The 23,539-nt window shown below is 43.3% G+C and overlaps 1 protein-coding gene across 2 annotated transcripts in view; it reads left to right on the forward strand.

Annotated features, from left to right (window-relative positions):
* Positions 1-23,539, forward strand: part of GRM4 (glutamate metabotropic receptor 4) — a 300,197-nt gene that overhangs the window by 92,046 nt on the left and 184,612 nt on the right. Inside the window, exon 2 of one of the 2 annotated variants that reach the window (XM_079980861.1) lies at positions 7,503-7,533. The exons of the other annotated variant lie outside the window; for it this stretch is intronic. The gene's annotated coding sequence lies outside the window, so the exon portion shown is untranslated. The remainder of the gene's footprint in view (positions 1-7,502; positions 7,534-23,539) is intronic. 2 annotated transcript variants of the gene reach the window in all.

Raw genomic sequence — 23,539 nt, forward strand, 5'->3', positions numbered from 1 at the left:
CAACCTCACCCCTCCCATACACCTACTCGACCTCCCTTCAGATGCCCTCCTCTTCCTTTATTCCTCTACCATAGGATGGGGATACTTGTGACCCTCTTGATGGACAACTCCCACCATCTCTGCCCTCTGGTGATGCTGGCTGGGACTGATGAAAGTTGGAGTCCAGTAACATCTGGAGGGTCAAAGCTTCCCCACCTGTACTCTGGTAGTGGAAAGGAGGACGGGAGTCAGGTTTCTTTCCCTGCCCCTCTGTATTTGGTCTACTCCTGCAGCTAGGAGCTCAATACCAGGAGCACTGGCTGATATTAGCATTGCGACAACTGTATTTCTACATGTGATCAGTGCTTGCCTTGCAACTGGAACAAAGTGCCACTCATTGAAGGGGGGGAATCTCCCTCCTTTCCCCTATTCCACCTCCACCGGAGTAGCAAGAAAGTCCTAGAAGAAAACACATTAGGAGACTTAGATTTCATTATTAATGTTACAGCACTCTATATTTAACTGTGAAGATAATTTAGATTTGGGAGGGTATATTAGCCCCCAGGATAGGAAACACACCTTGGGGGTTTGGGGACCTTTCCTGCTTGATCCCTATAGATGTTCAGAGAACATCCTGAAAACCTTAACACGCACAGCTTCAGATAGAGTTTTTAGCTTGGGCTATAAAAGGATTATAAAAGGTACTGCTGAGGAGGTTAACGGGCCCATTGCCCTTCTAATAGGAATTCTTGTTTGGCATGCTCCTGAAAGATGGGTTGGTTTGATGCACCAGAAATGTATCTCTTTGCTCAGAGCAATTCTTTTAACTGGCTGGCTTCTGTCATAGCACTTTTGCTTTGGTGCATTGCAATGGAAATGTCATAACTTTTTTATTCTTTTATCATTCACTTGTTTAAATGGGGCTATATTTCATATGGCTTTACTTGGATCTTACAATGATCCACTTGATCTTTAAACATGAAAGTTGGAACATTTCTCTTATTTTTTTTTTTTTAAGGACCTGCTCAAGCTGCTGTGATCCACACTGAAGGCTTGTGTTTCTGTTGTGTGATGATGGTAGCCATGCTCTCTCATAGACTGACTAGCTATAGTATCTAGGTAGGACATTTTCAAAGCCCAAAATTAAATGAGGGTTTTATAGAACAGGAGGGGTAGATGTGAGAAACAATCAGATGAGAAAAACTCAAAGCTTTTTTCCAAGAAAGGAAGAACCCCCGAGTGTTTTCAGAATTATTGGCAAAGGAATAATAGGCTGACTTCAGTTTCCAATTACCTTAGCTCTTAATTATAGATCAGACCACGTCAAAATCAGGCCTTTGCAGACTAGCAGTGAAGCACTGGTGCATGGTGAACTGAAGGGGAAATTGACAGGGCAACTCAGAAGGCAAACTGATCAGGAGGGTTGATGGGTACCCACAGAGGACAAAAAACATGGAGGAGAATGAAGAAGGGCAGAGGTAGAAGTCCTTGTCTTATTTCCATGATCAATGCTTCATGTGGAGTCGATTGTCTCACTTCTGTGAGTCGATTGTCTCACTTCATTTGGTTTCCAGCAAAAAAGTTTGAGAATCAATTCTCCTGGCTGTGACAGTCATTCTTTCTTCATCCTTATGGCTCTCCCTGCTCTCTCAGTAATTCAGGGAGAAAGCATATGAAAGGGAAATTGAGGCTTAAGGAATCACACCCTAGCCTTTAGATACATTTGTCAATCCCTTCTCCAGCTCCCTTCCTTGGCTTTTGTTCTGTGATGAACATGGATATTTATACCCTGGGCACATACATCATTCTCCCACAAGGTCATGTACACCATGACATCCATCAGTGGTGCACTTCACTGGTGTTTTGAAGAAAGAAGGGCATGTTGGGAATCTTAGGTGAGATACCTACAAAGTGGAAGTTACCCCCAGTTCCAGTCACCACATAGAGGCAGCTTAAGGTCCAAAACAGTTTACTGCTGCAGAAGATCAGGCTTCAGTAATACAGTTCCATATATACATACAGTTTGTAGGCTTTGCAGATACAGGCACAGATATATATAAGTAGAAAGTACTTCTGTTGCTCCAGCAATTCAAGTTGTCATACAGATTCCAACTCCTCAAGACTGACCCTGACACTCAACAGACCCACTGACTGACTAATGTGATGACATGCCTCAGTCACTTATATAAATGGCACTGGACCATTGCCATAGCAAATGGCTTGGCTGACCTTGCACCTCAGACCATGGGGTGGTTTGTGCCCATGAAATAAATTAAACCCTTCCGCCATGTCCAGTTTCTCCAACAAGGCATAAAGGAAGGCATCTGGTTTTCCTTCCAGAGTAGGATTCTCAAGGAAAGCTCCTCTTTGGCTTCATTACCCAGCTGCTATCTTCTGGGACCTTGCCCTGGGATGATACAATGGATGCTCAGCACTTTGAGAATTGAGCATCTATTTTGGTTTTTAATTGGGTGCTGACCTTCTTGAAATCTGACCCTCCAGATCTTGTATGGATTCTGAGCTCTCTCAATTGGGAATACAAATGTGATGCTAACACCTGGCGGACAATCACCACCTCCTCCTGCTTCACATAGTAGTTTACATTTGTTCTCCACTTTTCTTCTCTCCTTTTTAAATCATTGTAAGGCAATCGCTGAAATGCACTTTTTCATTAGAAGCCATCAGCATAAGCTGGGGCCAGCAGATGGCTGGGTGCCCTGCTGCAGGTATGCTGGTGGCTGGTGAGATTGTTCTGTGACAGCTATAATTGTTTGCCATTTTATTTTGTTAATAGCTCCCATATAATTCCATGACTTTCAGGCCCTCAGGTGGCTAAATGAAGTAGCTCTATTGAAGTCGATGGCTTTGTACCAGCTGAGGTTCAGACTCTCAAATCCTTATCGAAGGCAAGAAAACAACAACACAAATCAGTGGCCTCCAGCGCACGTTTAAGAGAATTGGATCAATATCTGCAATAAACTGTGCAAAAAAGATGTAGTTTTCCTTGTATATCCTTTCACTCAACCTCTTGGCATGCAAACCTGGGCTTGGACTGACCCATGACACAGGGCAGCAAAATGTATTGGTGATCGTTCCTAAAGGAATGGATTGTCTCAAAGGGACGTGAGATGCAGGGATTTGTTATCATCTTTGCCCTTCCTTAAATAATTGTCGTTGCTCATGCAGAGGTGGTTGCATTTTTGGGTAGGTGGATTATGTCATGTAACAAGACTGAATAATATCAAACCTGTTTTGTATCTATTTACATGTAATAAATAAACAGTAGGTCCCTTACTTCAGGTGCATTGCTAACTCTTTTTCATAAAAGGTGCAACTGAAATAGCAAACACCTTAAGTTACAGTTGTGGTTCCCAAGAACCCTCTGATTTAATCAAATAAAATTGGCTCATGATCATAATTATCCCATTATCCTTATCACATCCTCCTTATAACTAAAGGTGTTTTTTAAAAATTCATTCTTTCTGGTTGAATGCATTGGTAGAAATTTTTTCATTATGCTCAGGGATGCACAGGCTCCAGCTACTGCTAGTTGCATTATTTCCCCAACCTATAGCAGAGAAACCAAAATGTATGTATTTATTTTTATTTAGCAAGTTTTATATACTGTTTTAAGATTTATATACTGTTTTAAGGGACGTGGGTGGTGCTGTGGGTTAAACCACAGAGCCTAGGACTTCCCGATCAGAAGGTCGGCAGTTCGAATCCCTGCAACGGGGTGAGCTTCCATTGCTTGGTCCCTGCTCCTGCCAACCTAGCAGTTCGAAAGCACATCAAGTGCAAGTAGATAAATAGGTACCACTCCGGCGGGAAGGTAAATGGCGTTTCTGTGCGCTGCTCTGGTTCGCCAGAAGCGGCTTAGTCATGCTGGCCACATGATCCGGGATCAGTAAAGCAAGGTGAGTGCCACAACCCCAGAGTCGGCCACGACTGGACCTAATGGTCAGGTCCCTTTACCTTTACCTTTATATACTGTTTAATCAAGAAAGTATATCTAAGTGGTTTACATAAAATGATAAAAAATAGCAATAAAAAGAACTTTAAAATAGTAAAAGTAATAAAATGATTACAAAATAAATAAAATCAACAGATTTTAGAAACAAATGTACATGTTAAAATTATCTGGATAGGTTCTCCTAAACAAAAAAGTTATTAGCAGGTGTTGAAAGCAGTACAATGAGGGTACCTGTCCAATATCAATTGGCGGGGAGTTTCACAGAATAGGTGCTGCCACGCTAAAAATATCAATATCTCACAAGTATGAAACAAACATTGTGGCATGGTGAAAATGTCAGTTCCACATAGTGAGGCACATACTGTAAAATCACACCCACAATGAATAGTAGGATTCTTTTAAATTGGTTTTAATAGTTTAGTGTTGTTGTTTTTTAAAATAGAATTAAATTTGTATTTGTTTCTGCAACAAAGCTCTGAAACCACAGTCACAGTATTGCCCAAAATGATCTTAGCCCAATTTATTTAGGATGCTATTCAGTGCTAGTCCTGCTCAGAGTAAACCTGCTGAAGTTAATCACCATGACTAATTTTGGTTCATTAATTTTAATGGGTCTACTCTAATCAGGACTTAGTTGAATACAACACATTTATTATTATTATTATTATTATTATTTGCCTTGTCATTTCTGGTATCATTTTCCCTCTGTTGTCATTTTTATTTGTATTGTTGATGCACAATTCTTCTCCTCCTCCCACCTTAATTTCTACATTTCCCGTGGAACACAAACTCACCAGTGCCTATCTATTCCACTCATGATTATCATTCCAACAATACAATAGCTTCTTGCAATCTGCCCAACAGCCTCTTTTATTAAACCCAATGCCAGCAATCCACAATTTACACCAATACCCCCAAATCAGATCACCACTTCCACCCTTTATGGGGGCTGCTAAAAATAGCTTCCCTGTGGTGGCTGAAACATTTGTAAGCCTCTTAATGGATGAACCAGCCCAATTGCACTGAGTGTCTTCATGTCTGAAGTGCTTTCAGCTGACTGCCACATGGGAGCTGTAACACAGGAAGTGATCCCAAGCTCTTCCATTAGCTAGTTTCCAGTCTGTTTGAATAGAACCTTACTGTCTATTTGAGCCAAGCTGTAATTTAAGTCATTGTTTATCATTGTTTATCTGTTTTCCTTCAGGTTTAAATATTCCTTTTCAACATTAACAATCTCCTATCTGAAAAGTTAAAATAACTTCCTTAGTCCAAGCATTCTTTACTAAGAAAGCTGATTTCTCCAATTCTATTATTAAAAGACCAGATGCATTTCCATTTATGCCTGCCTTGGTATAATCTATGAAACTATGATGCATTGAATCCTATGTGACCTTTTCCTTTACTTGTAGGATTGACACATATTCCTAGGCATCTACCCCCTAGAATAGGGGTAGAGAGTGTTTTTTTAGCTTGAGGGACACACTCACTCTTGAGCAAACTTTCAGGAGCCATGTGACTCTGGTTGTCAGGGCCAGGTGCAAAAATAGGCACAGCACTGGATGAGACTCTTACCTTTGCATTAGGGACTGAATTCCAGCCATGAAAACACACCTCTCCATCCTTCAGTCAGGTAAACATGAGGTATTATTGGAAGAACGTAAGAAGAGCTATTGGCCCATCTAGTCCAGCATCCTTTTCTCAGTGGTCCCCCAGATGCCTGAGGGAAACCCTTGAGCAGGACCCAAGGACAAGAGCCCATTCCCCTCCAGTGGCTTCCAGTAACTGGTATTCAGAAGCATTCCCGCCTCTGACCATTGAGGTAGAGCATAGCCATTGTGAGAACAGTTCGAGGGAGAATTCCAGCCTGGCAAAAACACTTAAGGAGGGTGTGGAAAGGATTCTGTGATTGGGGACAGGAAGGTCCAGATAGGAGAGGCATGGAGAGGCCCCTGACCCCTCATAGTTACTTTTGGCAGCACTTGGCCTCTCTAGGAAGTATCTTGGTTCCGTGCTCCAGACCTTTTTGCTTTTAGGCTAACAAGACATTGCTTAGGGTTTTTCTTTTGTGTGTGTATGGAGTATTATGGGAGGGATAGTACGTCTAGTGGCAGACACATCATGCTCCTTCTGAGGTAGTTTGTCCACTTTTGGTTCCCACCTTGCCCTCAGCTCTCACCAGTAGCTCCTAGAAGCTGTCAGCATGCAGCAGTGGCCACACCTTGGGAAACGGTTTTGACTGGTCAGCTAAACCAGGTGAGAGTAGCCAATAGGTTTCAAACCCTCAGTGAGTTAGGGACTTCTCCTACCTGTGAAGACAGGCTGTGGCAGACTGAGCAGATGAGACGAATAGTTGATCCAAGGCAATACACACTGACCCATGTTGTGGATCATTACACAAAAGCCAATTGTGAATGAATTATTGAGTTGTAGATCTTTATTGGGGTAGGTGTGCTTTTGCTTCCATGAATCCTGTTTTTGGTTTTTATATACAGTGGTACCTCTGGTTGCGAACGGGATCCATTCCGGAGCCCTGTTTGCAACATGAGCAGAACGCAACCTGCATCTGCTCGTGTCGCGATTCGCCGCTTCTGTGTATGTGTGTGACATCATTTTGAGTGTCTGTGCATGCGCGAGCGGTGAAACTCAGAAGTAACCCTTTCCGGTACTTCTGGGTAGCCGCGGGATGCAACCTGAAAAGATTTAAACTGAAGCAAACATAACAAGGTGTGTGTGTGTTTGTGTGTATATGTATATGTATATATATATATATATATATATATATATATATATATGCAGGCTGGAAGCTGAACTTTGGATTTTCTACTTTTGCACCGCTGTTGGGAACTGCTCTGATTTATTGCTTTGGGGTTTTTTATATATTAAAAAAGGTATGATAGTTCACTGGGAAGGGAACTGATAAATGAAGTAGTGGCAGCAGTAATAGCAGAAACAGCAGTAGTCCTAGTAGTAGTAGATAATTATGCCATTGAAAGCTACAGATGCCCAGTCACCCTGAGCCAAATGGAACTGACATCCATATTTTCCCAGGTGGGTACTCCTCTTCCACTTTCTCTTGGGAAATTTGCTAAGGAAATCATTCCTTGTGCCCTCAGAAAGGCTGAAAATTGCCTCCATTTAGTGGGAGGACAGGAAAAGGGAGAGGACGTAACAGAAGAGGAAGAGGAGATAAAAAGGAACTATGGCTTTGTATATTTAAAACACATTTCCCAGGAACTGTAGTTTATCTCACGCAGAGCTATAATTCACAGCACCCTTAACAAACCACAGCTCCCAGGATTCTTTGGGGGAAGCCATGTTCTTTAAATGTATGGCGCTTATGCAGCCTAGGTGTACTTCAGGGACTCCAAGGGAACCGAAACCCTCAAGAACGGGATCAAGCTGGGTTTCTTTCCTACGAGGTGGCATGCCATCTTTGTAACAGGGGTTTCCTTTCTCCCTTGTTCTTTCCCCCATGTGTTTCTCCTCAAACCCTGCTCATTTTCCTGGCTTGGCATCCTGCTTCCTTGGCTGATGTATCACACTTGACAAGGTTATGGAGTCAGCATGTTAAATCTTGAAAAGTGAGTGTAATTTATTGATCTACATTTTGCTTATGAAATAGGACAAGTGCTGATTTGAGAATCTTGTTTCCTCTCCCCCTTTCCCCTTCTGTCTCTCTCCTTCCCCTCCCTTGCTTTTGCTTCTCTTATCTTTTGTAATTCCTCTGAGCTTGCATCAAAACTCTCCAGTCCTTTCTTAGCTTTTCGAAGTAGCCACACGGGCTCAGCAGCCTGTTCTCTTCTTCCACACTTATCATTCATCTTCCTTTGCTCCTGAAAAAAAACCCACATTGGGCCAGATACACTCCAGATACACCTCACCACTCAAGTCTGTTTAAGGGCAACTGACCTGGTGCCCATGGGTGCCAGAGAAGCTGCTAGTACTTTGTATGTAGACCCCTCGAAAATTCACGATTGTACAAGAGGCTGTTTGGTCTTTATTCTCAGTTCCGATTTGCACTACCTTGTCTTCTCCTACAGCATGGAACACACTTCATTAAACATGCCCACATTTCACTGGATTCCAGAATTACACATCCCACTCTGGGCACAGGAGAGGCGCAAAGAGCTTCCCTCTGTGAAGGAGCCCAGTAATAATAATAATAATAATAATAATAATAATAATAATAATAATAATAATTTTATTATTTATACCCTGCCCATCTGGCTGAGCTTCCCCAGCCACTCTGGGCTGCTTCCAAAAAAATATTAAAATACTGTAATACATCAAACATTAAAAGCTTCCCTAAACAGGGCTGCCTTCAGATGTGGTAGGTGCTTTGCCTCCCTCACTGATGCAGTGGCACGCCTGGACCATTTTGTGCTCCTGCTTCTTTTTCTGATCTTTTGGATCATGGCAGCCAATTTTATATTATGCCACATCTGCCCTGCCAGCGTAGGTGGGCGGAAGTGGGATTGGTGGGATCTGGATTACAACCACTGGCAGCAGGCAGAAAGCCTCAAAACAGGACTTTGCTTTGCAGGGGGTGGCAAGGCATCGGAGCTTATCCTTCCTGGGATCCATTGGCTCCAAAGCCAGTCCCACTGCCAACGAGTGTTCACTTTGGGACTAATCCAGATCCAGTTGCTACACCAGCTCCAAGCTAGTGCAGCTATCTTCCTGCTCCCTTTTTCTGCTCTGGCCGCTGTGTGGATGTGGCAGTGGCGCTGCCATTTTGTAATGCCACCAGGTTGGGTGGCTGAGGATAGGATTGCTCCCTGGTGCTCTTTAAAAACAATAACAACCCACTACAGTTTCACTGAGTTATTTGAAGTTTGCATGTGCTCAAGTACCGTACTTTTCCATGGATAACACTATAGTCTTTTCATTAAAAATCATGCTAAAAAGTGGGGGTCGTCTTATACATGGATAGTGCATAGGGTGGACGTTTGATTGGTTGCTGCCGTGGTTGTCAGCGGCTATTGTGCATGTTATTGGGTGCTGCTTCAATGGGTGGCGTTGGTTGGCTGATGCTCCAGGTAAACCCCCCCCCCCAAAAAAAAGGATCAACAACTCTGGGCAATCCTCCATTAAAAAAAGCTCAACAACTCTTGCCATCTCCCCCCATTTTCTTAAATTTGAGTCCCCCCAAATAGGGGGGCGTCTTATACATGGGGGCATCTTTTAGACGGAAAAGTATGGTAAATACTTAGCCTCATCTTATTTTAAAAAGAAGCTCACCACACTATTGCACCAGGTCTCCTTCTGGCACCAGGTCTCCTTCTTTCATTTATGGGCGGATTTTATACCATGCTGTTGTTTTGAAATCAGTGCAAACATGCGCATGTCTTCTCAGAAGCAATCTCCTTTGATTTCAGTGAGACTTATTCCCAAGCAAGTGGGTATAGGATTATTTGGATAAAGCCTTCCTCTTGATAGAAATTTCTAAATGAGATTTGATTTGGGGGTTGATGATGTACAGGGAAAGAAAAAAACAACAACAACAAATAATTGAAGGTCATGGGAAAAAGTGATTTTGGAGGCGACATGAGCATATGTATGTTTTTCTGAGTTGGAATATCTGGTATACAGAACTCATTAATAGACTCATAAATTCACAGCAATGGCATGAACCTGCCACTTTGAGCAAAGGAGCGCAGGGGTTTAACCCTTTCCTGGATAGTATGTGAATTTTTATTTTAGCTAACTAGAGCACTGAATTAGGCAGGTTAAACAATGTAGACCAAGAAAGCATGTGGGTGTTCTGTTTGCTCTTCTTCAGGAGCATCTCTAGTCTATGCAGACTTTTCTTTAGGGTTATGAGACCAAGTTGACCCGAATCCCTATGTATTAGTCAGTAAATGGAAGATTTGTGAAAGCAATTACAGCACAGCTATCTGTAAGCTAGCTTTCTGCCTGTCCCTTCCTTCCTGACTGTAAATAATCTGTTTTTCTTTTGTGAGGTGGGGGTGGGTGGGGGGTGCTGTGCCAAAGAATACCTGATTAAAAAGGCCAGAAGCCATCAATTAAAAGCAACATCACCTTGTTCTGGCAGCCCTTACAGGGTTTTTTTCCTTTCTTTTCTTATGCTACCCTAATTAAAAGTTCAAACCAAATGGCTTGATGGCAGAAATTCTAATTAAATCAACCCCATCTTCTTTGTGAACCTAAGGTCTGCATAAAATAAAGCATGAAATTATTAATTGTTTTGGGATCAGCTGTTTCAGAGCCATATTTGGAACACCTTCCCTCATCCCATTTTCCCTGGCTTCGAAAAAATGCAGAGAGCCCAGATACTGATGATGGTGTACATGCCATGGCAATGCCTGGGCTTAAAAGGTGCGTTCCATTTATATAGTGATGGATCTGAGTAGCTGATTGATTATATAGATGAGTGGAAGTGGGAGGGGGAAATGCTCAGTTATTATAATTTCCTTGTCCCAACAGTCCTCTGTGTTGAAATCTGCTTAGAATCTAGCAGAGGCTAATCTAATTAAATCTGTATAACTCTTACAGCACTTCATTTTAAGTGTTGCAAAATGCATAGTTTGTGGCTCTAACATCCTGCCAGCACCAGCCTGTTCTCTCTCTCTCTCTCTCTCTCTCTCTCTCTCTCTCTCTCTCCCTCTCCCTCTCCCTCTCTCTCCATCCTTCCTCCCAGTTTTAACATCCAGCTGGAGAAAAAGTTCTGAAGATCACAAAACCTTGATCAATATTTGGTTGATCCCATTAAAAAAATGCTCTACAGTGGATGTACTGTACTAATTTGTGTGTGTGTGTGTGTGTGTGTGTGTGTGTGTGTGTCCCTTTTACTAAACTGTATTATTTCCCCATTGTATGGTACTCAGTTTACAACCCTGATCTGACCCAGTCTGTTGTTTCTGAATTCATGGGTGTTTGAAACATGCTTTAGAAAAAGAGAAATACAATTCATGATCAGTCACCATCCTGAGGTACTGCACTCCCCAGTCTGCCTTATGAACATGGATTTTGCCTCTCATCTTCTCCTGCTTGACCATTCATGAATCCAAGTGCACCTCTAGCCACTGTGATACTCCACTCCTCACCTGATTTTGGGCAGTGAAGGATTAGCCAATTGCTGACAGTTATGAATTTTTTTATTTTTATTTTGATCCTTTTCCTAATCTGGCTGCAGGGAGAGAGCTGGTTTTGCCTACACTGCACTGCCACATTAGTAAAGGTTTTAAGTATTGGCTTCAGTTGGACTGAGACTTTTCTCATGTAAATAGATCACAGCAGGTTCAGCACAGCTTCAAGGGGTGAAGACACTTTGTGGGCACTGGAGAGCACTTTGAGATGTCGAGTGATGAATTATACCCTAAGCAGCAACCTAAGATTGTCAGGCCCAGAAAGATCTGGGATTAGCATCCTCGCTCCCAAGAAGCATCCTCACATCTACCAAGACGAGTTTCCCTATTCCTCCGGAGTGAGGATGCTAACACCAGATCTTCTCTTCCCAACGTTTACATATGTGTGCATTCAAGAGCAAATATCAGTTATGTGATTGATTCAATGACTGGATCCAGAATGGGGCTAGCCAGCCATGTTGGCTGGTGGGAATGACAGTTCCTAGTCCTTGTCTTGGTACTAAGTATTCCTGAACTGAATTTGGGAAGGCTGGCTTTAACTAGTTAATAATGTTGTAGATGAGACATGTGAACAAATAAAGTTGTGGCCCACATTTCAACCCATTTGCTATTTTCCATGCCTTTTCATGGGATAAAAGAGGTAAGCCAAGAACTCCCGATCTTGCCAAGGTTGCAGATTCTTTTGGGTTTTGTTTTTGCATTGTGAGGCCCTGCGACCACCCTATTCCCCAAGGTGCAAATAACTGAATAACTAGACAACACACAGTTTATTGGGGTTTTGGGATCAAATAAGGCCAAAACTTTATTGGTTACAGATGTGAAAGATTTGGCCATTGACACTGAGGTAAGCAATGGTGAATGTCACTCCTGCCTGTCTGCCGGGAGTGTTTCTAAGGATGCAGCCAGCGGGGGGGTGTGTGTGTGTGTGTGCGTGTGCCCTATGACCTACATCAAATTGGGGCATCTCCCAAGCAGTCCCCATTGGCGGAGTGGTATGGCCCTGGCCCCTGTCTGGGCATTGGACAGGAGCCACTCCTCCCAGATCCTTTTAATGGGATACCCTTACCCGTGGAGGGGCAGGCAGAGGTTACAACCTCCCCACCAACCAAGACTAGGGTTATCTAATGCCTATTAGCCTTATAAAGTTGTGGTGATTGCTATGAGCTAGGCGAAAACCCAAATGGCGGAGCCGATTTGCCAGATGGGAAAAATTCCTGCCCGGCCCCTGAATCTGGAGACTGACATTGTCCATAGCAGAGTCGTACTATTGGTAAAAAAACCCCTAATTTGAGGGAGGGTGAGCAGGAGAACTGCTAAGAGAGAGTCTGAAAGGCCCTGCTGGCCAGGTATTTATCCTTCCCCTGGGTGTGGTGCCAAGCATCGCTACTGGTCAGTTGGCACCATGCCCAGGTGACACGCCCTACATAAATGCCGCCATTGGCCAATTTGGTGGCAGGAGTACAATCCAGCCAGCAATAGGCCGGTTCATAAGGGAGACGCAGTGCCCGCCCACAAAGCTGCCTGCCCAAGGAGAGCAAACAGACTTCTCACTTCAATCTAACTTCATAATTATGTAAAAACAAACAAATGAAACAAAAACAGATGCTGCAAAGAGATCACAGGGTTGTTATCCCAGGATAACTGATTGCGGAAAAAGCTCAATTTGTTACTCAACAGCCATCTAACTAATGGAGAGATGCTGTCTAAGTGATAGGATGTGAAAAGCCATCATTATTTCTGAGGTGGATCTTTCTACCTCAATTAAATGTAGCATTGCATATTTTGGACATTTTATGTACAATAGCAGACATGCAATTTTCAAAACGTAAGTTGATTTCTTAGTTTCTTCACCTTCTTCTTTGGCAATCACTCGTAGCCAAGTAAGATTGTCTTCCATGAACACGGTCTTAACAGTGAGTCCGTAAGTGACTGTGGAGGCCAATTCTGGATCCAAACGTCCTTCCACAGTGGGGACATAGGTTTCCAGGTCGGAGTTGATCACAGTGAGAGTTTGCCAAACATGCTTTCCTCATAGCATGTTTCTCCCTTTCATCCTGAGTTTGAGCGTCTTCAAAGTCCATGACACCTTTGGTAAAGGCTGTTCTCCAGGTTCGCAGGCCAGTGTTGTCCAATTGTTGGTGTTTGTACTACATTATTTTAGATTTGCCTTGAGAGAGTCTTTAAACCTCTTTTGTTGACTGCCAGCATAACACTTTCCATTTTTAAGTTCAGAATAGTGTAGTTGAAAGATGAGAATCAGACATCGGAACAATGTGACCAGTCCAGCGAAGTTGATGTTGAAGAATCATTGCTTTGACACTGGTGATATTTGCTTCTTCCAGTACACTGGCATTAGTTTGCCTGTCTTCCCAAGTGCAGTGTAAAATTTTTTGGAGACACCTGCCAGTGGTTTGACCGAGGGTGCCTTCATGATATTTTCTTTTTGTTGTTGTTGAAAGTGTGTGTTGGTAAGAACAATGTTGTGCAGTGTACATGTAGTCAAAAGTAAGATTCCCATCAGGTCCTGACCAGCTTGCTCTTCATATTTGATGTTAGGCTGTTCAAAAGACAGAAATATTTCATTCTACTCTCTGTAACCAGTACAACAACTTATGCAAAAATTTTTTTAAAAAACAACCAACCTCCCTCTAATTTGCAAAGCTGCAGTAATTGTTAATAAACCATTGCTTGATTTGTAACACTTCTCTAGCTCTGAGGAATTTTGTGTTGTTTATTAAAAACCACATTGCATTCCTAATAGGAACCCAAATTAGTTTGAGTAGTGGTGTCTAGTAGCAGGATGCAGACGACAGATTCTTGTGGAGAACAAGAAGAGAGTGCTCTACTTTTCTTTTTCCTTTGCTAAACATGTTTGGGCTTATTTTTGTTTCTTGATTCTGCCATCAAGTCTGTGGCTGATCAACAGCTTCTTGTTTTTATTGACAGGGACATCTAGGCTCTCGCAAGCAGTTTTCTTTATATTACTTCAGTTTAGTGAGCAGATATTTTGGGAGCTGCTGTTTAGAAAGCAACAAAGATGCCCTTGGGGTTCTTCAGTGAAGATTTTTGAGGATCTGCCAGACATCGTATTGATCTGAAAGGCTCGTGACTCCAAAAAAGAGAGATAAACACTCATCAGAAAAGGGAGGTGGCAACTGGGGATTGCTTGACCATTGTTCATCATTGGGATGAAGCAGTGCAGAGAGCGTATGGCCTTAGATCTCCTTGACTTCACATCCATACTCAGAATTTGTACCCCAGAGACCCAGCTATGGTGCACTGTTGCTTCTTTCCCTTAAAACTCATTTTAAAATAAAATAAAATAAAATCTTCAGATATTGCTGCTTCGGCTAATCGTGCTGAGACTCAAATTGATGGTTTAAGTTTGAGAATTTTATCCCAAGCATCCCAACTGGTGGGGAAACACAAAATTGCCGTCATTGTCAAATACTCTCCAATCTGAAACTGAATCAGTTAAATTGGTGCCTTTCACTGCTATTAAAGGAAACTCTATAATAGTTCATAAACTGGAGGCAAAGGAGGGTGCACAGAAGAGAGATGCTTCTGCAATTTGAGGAGGAGGGAAGGCAAAGGAAAGTGTAACAGTCCTTTGATAGAAATTGTGACCCTGTGCCTCCTGCCCAATACATGCAGCAATCCTTAAAGTAGCACTTGAGAAGTCTAGCCTGTGTATATGTCATTTTTCTTTAAATATAACTTTTTGGGTTTCAACTGTCACTAGAGAAATCTTGTATGGAGGAAAAGGATCAAATTCTCCTCCCCCAGCACCATGAACCCAAGATAAATGGCCTTCCTCCCCCATGGCTGCTTTTTGCAAAACATTAAAGAATCAGATGATCTGAATGGGGATCTTCATTGTCTCATCTAGTTTGACTCCCAAGGATGGTATTCTACTACCATTTTGGGCCAGCACAAGGGGATTTCCTCCCCACCCCCATGAATGGCCCATGCCCCCGATTTGCTCTGGAGGGTTGGGGAACCCCTAGAAGAGATTCAGGGGGCATACTTAGGGAGAAGAGGGGGGGGGGAGAACATTCATTTGCACAAGGAGAATTCCTTGGCTGACCAAATGTTCACCTTGGTACTGTGTTGATACCCTTGTCCCTTCTCAGTGTTGCTTCATGCATGCCATTTTTCTGACTGTTGAAAACGTAAACAAAACATTTGCACTGCTGTGTGTAAAAGATCTCACATAAGCTCTGTTTTGTTTAATTACATCATGCCCTTCCATGTGTACATGCAGCAAAAGAATAATGGTTTTTAGATGTGTCCTCTCTCTCTCTCTCTCTCTCTCTCTCTGCCCCTGGCCTGAGGAAGTGGATGCTGGCAGTGATGGTTGGAGGAGAGAAGCCATAATGGAGATTATCTTTCAGTAGAGCTGATGATAGTCATGCTTCCCTTCTCTCCCTCTGCTGTAGCTTGATAGAATGGCAAGCAGTGAAATGAGGTGCCTGATGGAGTGTCTTCTCAGCAAAGCAGATGGTTGCCCTGAGTATCTTCTCTTTCTCTGCTGTAACTCATCTGCATTTGTTATATTTCTGCATGTCCTATAGCAGGGGTAGACAACATGATGCCCTCTGGATGCTCCCATTGTCCCTGACCATTGGCTATGCTGGCTTGGGGTGATGGCAGCTGAGTTCCAGCAACATCTGGAAGGTACTACATTGGCTCCCCATTTCTCTATGGACACATCAGCTTCCATAATTTTTGGAAGGGGTTTTAGGCAATTTTGCTAACCATTTTTATGGCTTTACGTGAGGACAGAAAATTTGACAGCTTGTTATATTTCAGTGAGAGAGAAATGGGGAACCATATGAAAATATGTCAGTGGGATTGGTGTAATAATGTATGCAGACCCTAGGAATGGGTCAGAGTCAATTCACACAGCTATTTTGCATGTAACAATTATGCAGGGAAGCCACTACAAAACAACTTTTTGCAACGTATGGCTCATTTTTTTGGGATAGTCTTTGGAAACTGTGGCTTGTACCAGGAGAAGAAAAAATCACACCACCTCCAAATCTGCTCTGGAGGATCAGGGGAACCCCTCAAACAGATTTAGGGGGAACATGGAGGGAAAAGAGGAGAGAACATTTCATTATGCGAGGAGAAATTCTTGTGCTGATGGGAGCCCCGACAGCACTACATTGCATACAACCCGTAATTTTTAGGAAAATGTACAATAATACTAAGTCATATTAATTGACTCAGGATAACTACAAATGGTCATTTGCTATGTGGTAGCTTCTTGTAAATGCATTGCAGAGCAGCTGCAATTACACAGGGGAGCCAGTGATCTGTAAAATTTCAGCTTAGAGATGTTTTATCTCTGTCCTCTTCAATCTTGAGTTTCTAGGTATTGCTGCACTACAACTCCCATCACCCCTGGCCATTGACTGAAGCAGCTGGGGATGATGGAAGTTGTAGTCCAGCAACATATATGCTGAAAAACACTGTATCATGTTCATAATCAGTTGGAAGTATGGGATATCCGGATGTGGTAAAATTTAGTCTCATGTGTGACTGGATGCTATGAGTAATTGCAGCACATCTGCAGACACCTGGGGAATCATTCCAATAATCAGCCACCATGTGGCAAACAGTCCTTCGTAATCATCACCATACACAAAGAACAGCTAGGCAAACTAGTCTTTAAGGAAACAGATCTGATTTTTGGACTTTGGAGTTTAATTTTGAGCCTGAAGTGCAGCAAACCTATCTCTTTCTTTTCTTATAAAGACCTTGAATTCCCACTCTGTATTTGCTTTTATGTATCAAAAACACTTTTTGACTTTTATCTGAGAAAATAGCTGATGTTGGGAGTTAGGCTATTGCAGTATGTGAGATCAAAAAGGCACTAGGGGGTGAGGGGGTGGGGCAGAAAGGGGAGAATCTCTGTGAAACCCGACATTTTGGGAGCTAGAATCATATTCACACTCTCTCCAGAGCAGAATGGAGGAAAAACCCCTCCTGAGCTCAAAGCCTGTAGCTTGCAAATCATTAGGCGATCCTAAACCGAGTTTAGACAACAGCCTAAAATGACAGCTACAGAACATATTCTCATTGTTTCCTTCATGAAAAGGACAGACTTCTGATAAAGCCAGAAATACTCAGGCAGATGTTGCATTCTAGAAGAACTTACTGCTGTACTTCCTGTTATGTGCATGCTAGCCTTTCCACACATCTAATGCAGACTGAAAGCTTTCTGATAAGTGACTGTGCAATTGCTATGGTCTATATATTGCATGACATACTACTGGCTAGCGTTACCAGTCCCCACATTGTATCTCAAGAATCCACACCCATAGCTGGGTCAGTGCAGTTTTATTATGGAGCTTCACCAAATCCAGGCAGGATCTCCAAAGGGGAACCGGAATATAGAGAGCTACCAAGCATTAAGTTCCAGGAACAGATCTCAGAAAAAGACAGGGCAATGCCTTGCTATGAGATACGGTAGGTCTTCTCTTTTTGGTGCGTACTGTCATCTTATCAGATTTAGCAAAAGGGAGCATTAATAGAAAGGGACTAACCTGGCAATTTTATTTTCCACCACCCTTCACTTTGGAAACAATGCTTTGTTACTCTGTAGCTGGATTTGAACTCGAAAGTACAAAGATATAAATGTATGACTCTCTGAGCAGAGTCTTTGGATGTGAAGATGAAGGATCCCAACTGTCAGATTGGGAGTTGAGACTGAATGCACAATCACCTAATGCTTTGGGATGGATGAGCATCAGGCTTCTGCAGGGGAAGCAGATGCTGGCAAATTAATTTGGAACGATGAGCTGGAGGTTAGAGGGATAGCTGAAAAAGTGACTTTATTGCATCTGTAGAGTTGGGACCATTGCAGGACAGCCATCGTGTCCACATATTTACATAACACTGTGCTTAGTGGCACCCGGGAGGGACTGACAAAGGTGATATAATCTTTTTCAAGAAGTAGAGGGACTGTTGCTTGAGAGGCTGGGAAGCAAGTCAGATGAAGGTGTGTGGGAAGGAGGCTCCCTCCCCCCAGTTCCCAGGTGGAGGTATGCATATGTGACTGTGACAAATTCATCTATGATCATCGCAACTGATACTGACATTCCAGGCCAAGTTGGAAAAGGGAGTTTCCTGGGAAAGGATGTGGGGTAGGCAGCTCAGAGCTACTGAAGGTATACTTATTTGTATAACATTATTCTTGTTTATAAAACTCAATAAAAAAATAAAAAAATAAAAAGAGGATTAGATTAAAAAAGAGAAGAGGAGAATTCTGGCTGAAGGGGAGGAATGAGTTGCGAAGATGTTTCCATGAACTGGAGCAGCTGGCCATGCGATATTTGGGTTTTAGGATCCAAATCTGCAGTCTTCATATGCTAAATGAAATGGTCTTCCATAGGGGTAGCGACAGGCAGTACAGACACAAAACGGGGTCTCTGTGTCTCATTTGTGGCTTCTGTTGCAGGTATTTTTTGAGGATCCAGTGTAATTTACCCCACTGCTGTAAGCTGCCCATAGTGGCGGGGGAAGCAAAGCCAGATGGGTAGGATGTACATTAAAAATATATTATTATTCATTATTATGATGAAAAAATAAAATTTATTTTAAGTCTGGGTTTGTTTTTGTTTTTGTTTTTTAAAAAGTTTGGCAACTGTGAACTTCCAGATCCTCTTGGCCCTTGCCTGTGTACTAAATCCAAATGTGAGAAGCAAACAAAGTGTGCTGCTCATGTGAGTCTTGCTGAACAGTGGCCGAATCTGAACAGAGTACACAATCCAAGATTCGGCCACACATCTGATGCAAGTCAGGATAGAACCCTGTGCATCATGTTGACTGTGGGTCTACCCTGTGTGGATGATCCATCATAGATGGTCAAACTCTTGCCAATAGAAATGCCTTTTTCTTGATGATCTAGATTTCCAATTCAAACATCCAATCCCACATACAGTGGTACCTTGGTTCTCAAACTTAATCCATCCCGGGAGTCCGTTTGACTCCAGAAATGGTTCAGAAACTAACACGTGGCTTCCGATTGGCTGCAGGAGCTTCCTGCACTCAATCGGAAGCCACGTCGGACGTTGGGCTTCCGAAAAATGTTCGCAAACCATAACACTTACTTCCATGTTTGCAGCGTTTGGGAGCTGATTTGTTCAGGAGCCAAGCCGTTCGAGAACCAAGGTACCACTGTACCCAGAATTCTATCTTACACATTCACACGTGAGCTTCCCTCCTCATGCTTGTACACACAGTCCCACACATTTGCCTCTGTGCATCAAAACATACTATGTATACAAAATAATTTCCAATCCGCTCAGTATGTTAAGCGGTATGCGAAAATGACATTCCTGCCTTTCACAGGGGTGAATTTGCCTTGAGGAGGCCTTTCCCAAGGGGAGGGGGCTTCAACCCATGTGGACAGGAGTGCCCAGTGGGAAGGGGTGACCCAGCATAGTATTAAGGGCTGCTCTGCCACCTCTTCTCCCTCCTTTGCACCACAGTGCCCTCCATCCCTGTACAAGGTGGGCTTATGCTAGTCACCTTTTCCAAGGCTGGGTAGGATTATTATTTTTTTGAAGGTAATCACTAATTGGCAGTTGGAACTCCTCTATTTTACCTGCTTCACACTAATAGGGTAGCAGTTGAGTCCATATGGTTGGTTTGGTCATTTTGCCATTCAGGGCAGAAAGGTAAAGAAAATTAAGACATTTTAAAGGTAATATTGAGGCATTATTTGGCCAGGGCACTCTTGAATCATCGCTCAGCATGAGGGTACTTGGGATTGCATTTACAGCCTGGTATCCACACCTTAGGGACGCAGGTGGCGCTGTGGGTTAAAGCCTCAGCGCCTAGGGCTTGCCGATCGAAAGGTCGGCGGTTCGAATCCCTGCGGCGGGGTGCACTCCCGTTGCTCGGTCCCAGCGCCTGCCAACCTAGCAGTTCGAAAGCACCCCCGGGTGTAAGTAGATAAATAGGGACCGCTTACCAGCGGGAAGGTAAACGGCGTTTCCGTGTGCGGCTCTGGCTCGCCAGAGCAGCGATGTCACGCTGGCCACGTGACCCGGAAGTGTCTCTGGACAGCGCTGGCCCCTGGCCTCTTAAGTGAGATGGGCGCACAACCCCAGAGTCTGTCAAGACTGGCTCGTACGGGCAGGGGTACCTTTACCTTTACCTTTATCCACACCTTGCTGAACTCTACACAGCAGAGCCCAGGTGCACACATTGGGTTCTCACACCGAAAGATCACTTAAGCAATTTTCTCTCAGACCTTGACTGGGAAGCCAGAGAGTGTGGCTGCTTCCATGACTAGCCGCGTGGAGCGATGGTTTCTTCATACACATTGATTTAACCTTACCAGGCAGCACTTATCCAATTGCCTTATCCTTTTGCAGATCTTCTAATCATTATATTTAAATAAATATAACCTTTCCTTGAGTCTTCTCTCAAGGTTTGTGGCAATGCAACAATGAGCAGCGGTACAATATAAAGTAAACCAGTACAGTGGTACCTCAGGTTAAGTACTTAATTCGTTCTGGAGGTCTGTTCTTAACCTGAAACTGTTCTTAACCTGAAGCACCACTTTAGCTAATGGGGCCTCCTGCTGCCGCCACGCCGCCGGAGCACAATTTCTGTTCTCATCCTGAAGCAAAGTTCTTAACCCGAGGTACTATTTCTGGGTTAGTGGAGTCTGTAACCTGAAACATATGTAACCTGAAGCGTATGTAACCTGAGGTACCACTGTATTATAAAAATGTATTTCAAAAACAGAAATTCAGTAATAAGAGGGCCTTGAAGCAACCATGTAGAGCTGCAGGAAAGGTGTTCCATAGTGCAGGGGCATTGGTGAAAAATGCCTGTTGTTGGATCACCACCCTGTAACATTCTGTAGTGTGTTGATGCCAAAATTTCCCCAGACGATCTAAGTGCTCTGCAATACTACTCCCCTCCCTTTTAGTGCCTATAATATTTTAACTGATATAACTCTGTAAGAAGAGAACAGGGAAGAAAGAGCGGAGAAAACAAGGTACCACCTCCCCAGCAAGAATTGTTAGGATGCTAGAGTTTTACTCACCGAGCAGAATTTTAATCAAGCATCACATAAATAGTCTTGGTCACAAATACCTAATAAGCAGATCACAGTCCCTTGCAATGGAGCAGAAAGCAGATTGTCACATATAATAATCCTATTTGTGCCTTGACAAAGGTTCTCTCCTTCTCGTTTCTCCCCCTTCCCTCTCCTCTCCTTCCTCTCCCTCTCCTTCTCTGCAGGTAGTTAAAAGAGAAGATACCACTTTACAAGATTCTCTTAGCATTCAGGTGCAGTTGTGCACTTACAAAGCTGGCATCACATTTAAGGGAGGGAGAGAGAGGGGAGTCTGAGTGAAAGAAGGAAATAAATAAGAAAGGGGAGTTACGCAGCAATGGGAAAATATATAGAAAATGTTCGAGTGGAGAGATGAAAGATAAACTTGACTGAGACGGGGGAAAGCAAGGACTGTCTTCTGCAGGAAAGCAGTTGTGGTAGGGGATGAAATTCTGTCATGGGGCTTCATTTCAGGGGTTTTCTAACTGGGGATCCTCACAAGGGACATCTCTCTGTATCCTCTTCATGGTTGTGGAAAGAGTACAAGGCACTGACTTCACTGAGCTTTTAAATGTAATCATGTCTAGGGTGCCTTTCACTGCACAAAGTTTTCAGTGGCTAACCCTCTGAGATTAGGTGGAGAGACAGTGATTGATTCAATATTACACAATCAAACTTGGTTTCCCATGCCCCTCTTTCACAAGGGTTGTAAGGCCTTGGCTCAGCCATTCTCCCAAGCTGTAGTCTGTGTCTGCTATTCCTCTCTAATGGCTCTGCAAATGCGTCAAGTCTTTGTTTTCATTGCTCCCTGTGTCTCAGCCAACAAGCCACTCTTATTCACCTACCCAGGTAATCAAGGACAACTTCATAAATACAAGCAAGTACTAAGTCTGATCTCTGCCCTTAATTCTCCTGAGAGACAAGTGGTGGGCTCTGGCTTGAGGCTGCTGTAGGGCTTTGTACAAGGATGGAACCAACATGTTTTTCTCTGAGCTGGCGGTGGCGACGAGATTTAGGGGAGGCAAACACCTCTACCATTACTAATAGAGACTTCCTTTCTACCTTAGTCTCTGCACCTGACAGCAATTGTCTAATCTGGAAGGTGCCTTTTTTGCTTCCTGTTTTCAAAATGCTGGGGCTGGAATATGTTGGATATGATCACACTGAAGCAGGTTACGATAATATTTTAAGCAGCAGCCAAGTGCTTTATGTAAATCACCATAATTAAGGGAGTGTATAATTATCTTGAGGCTGACAGCACAGTTGTGAGGCACAGTAGCTTACCCAGCCCAACATAGCACTTCAGTTCAGCAAATCTACTCTCCAGCGGTGCTGACCTCCTGCTTTCTTTTATATCCCCCCCCCCTTTCCATGGGCTGCTTCTTTAGCACAGGTTGCAAAGCTCTGTCAGGGTGCCTGATGTTTCTTTTGCATGGTCAGCCTCTCTCCAAAAAAGCCCATCATTGTAGTGTTACTTCATCATCCCTTGGAGAGTTGCAGGTTGCTCAATGACCATGAACTCTGCAGTTAGCATGTGGGGACAAAAGGAGCCAGGGAGTTATAACTCTGCATCTCATTTCCTTTGCTTCTGACTGAGTCATGTGGCATTTCCCCTCGATGTTCTGGGTTTTTTGTTTGGTGATTTTTTTTCTCATTTTGTTTTGCCAAATGGAGGCTGCAAAGCGGAATGCGAAAGTGGTGTGTGAGCATGTGTGGGAGGGGCACACCATCACTTGCCCCCTAGCTGCCTTTCTCCCTGCAATATATAAAGACGTGGATGCCTATGTTATTCCTCAGGGGAAGGATTTCAGCAGAAAACAGCCTGGGGAAAAAAGATTAAGAAGCCACTCTAGTCTGCAAGCCAGTCTTATATTTGAGCCTGCAACCTCTAAAAAAAAAAGCAAACAATAACAGCAGCGCTTGCCCAACCCAACAAATGAAAAACATTGTGTGTGTGTGTGTGTGTGTGTGTGTGGACTCCTACACAAGACTTTGGGTTTTGCCTCACTCTTTCAAGTCCACACTTTAAAAGCTCTGTGTCTGAGCATTTTGTTTTGCTTTTTGCCCTGGATCTTGCCCTGCGAAAACCTGCTGTTTAGCACTCAATTGGAGCAAACATCAATTTGGGTTTTCTGAGGATTGCTGTTTGCTCTGATTAAGCTTTAAAGAGCAGATTTTTGCCAGGAAAGCTTGGAGGGGAGGGGCTTAATGTATAAGGGTTTATGTTTGCTCTTGGCCGCTGCCCTTGGTCAGAGCCTTGTCTGTGTTGGAATGCTGCAAGGAGACTGTGTGCTGCTGAGAGGACTGTGTATTACAACTGTATAAGCTGTAGAACTGCACTGTACTGTCAGTAAAGCAACTTACCCTACCTAGAACCATCTAGTGTTTTTCTGTTCC

Source organism: Podarcis cretensis, assembly GCF_951804945.1.
Source record: "Podarcis cretensis genome assembly, chromosome: 6".
NCBI classification, from domain to species: domain Eukaryota; kingdom Metazoa; phylum Chordata; class Lepidosauria; order Squamata; family Lacertidae; genus Podarcis; species Podarcis cretensis.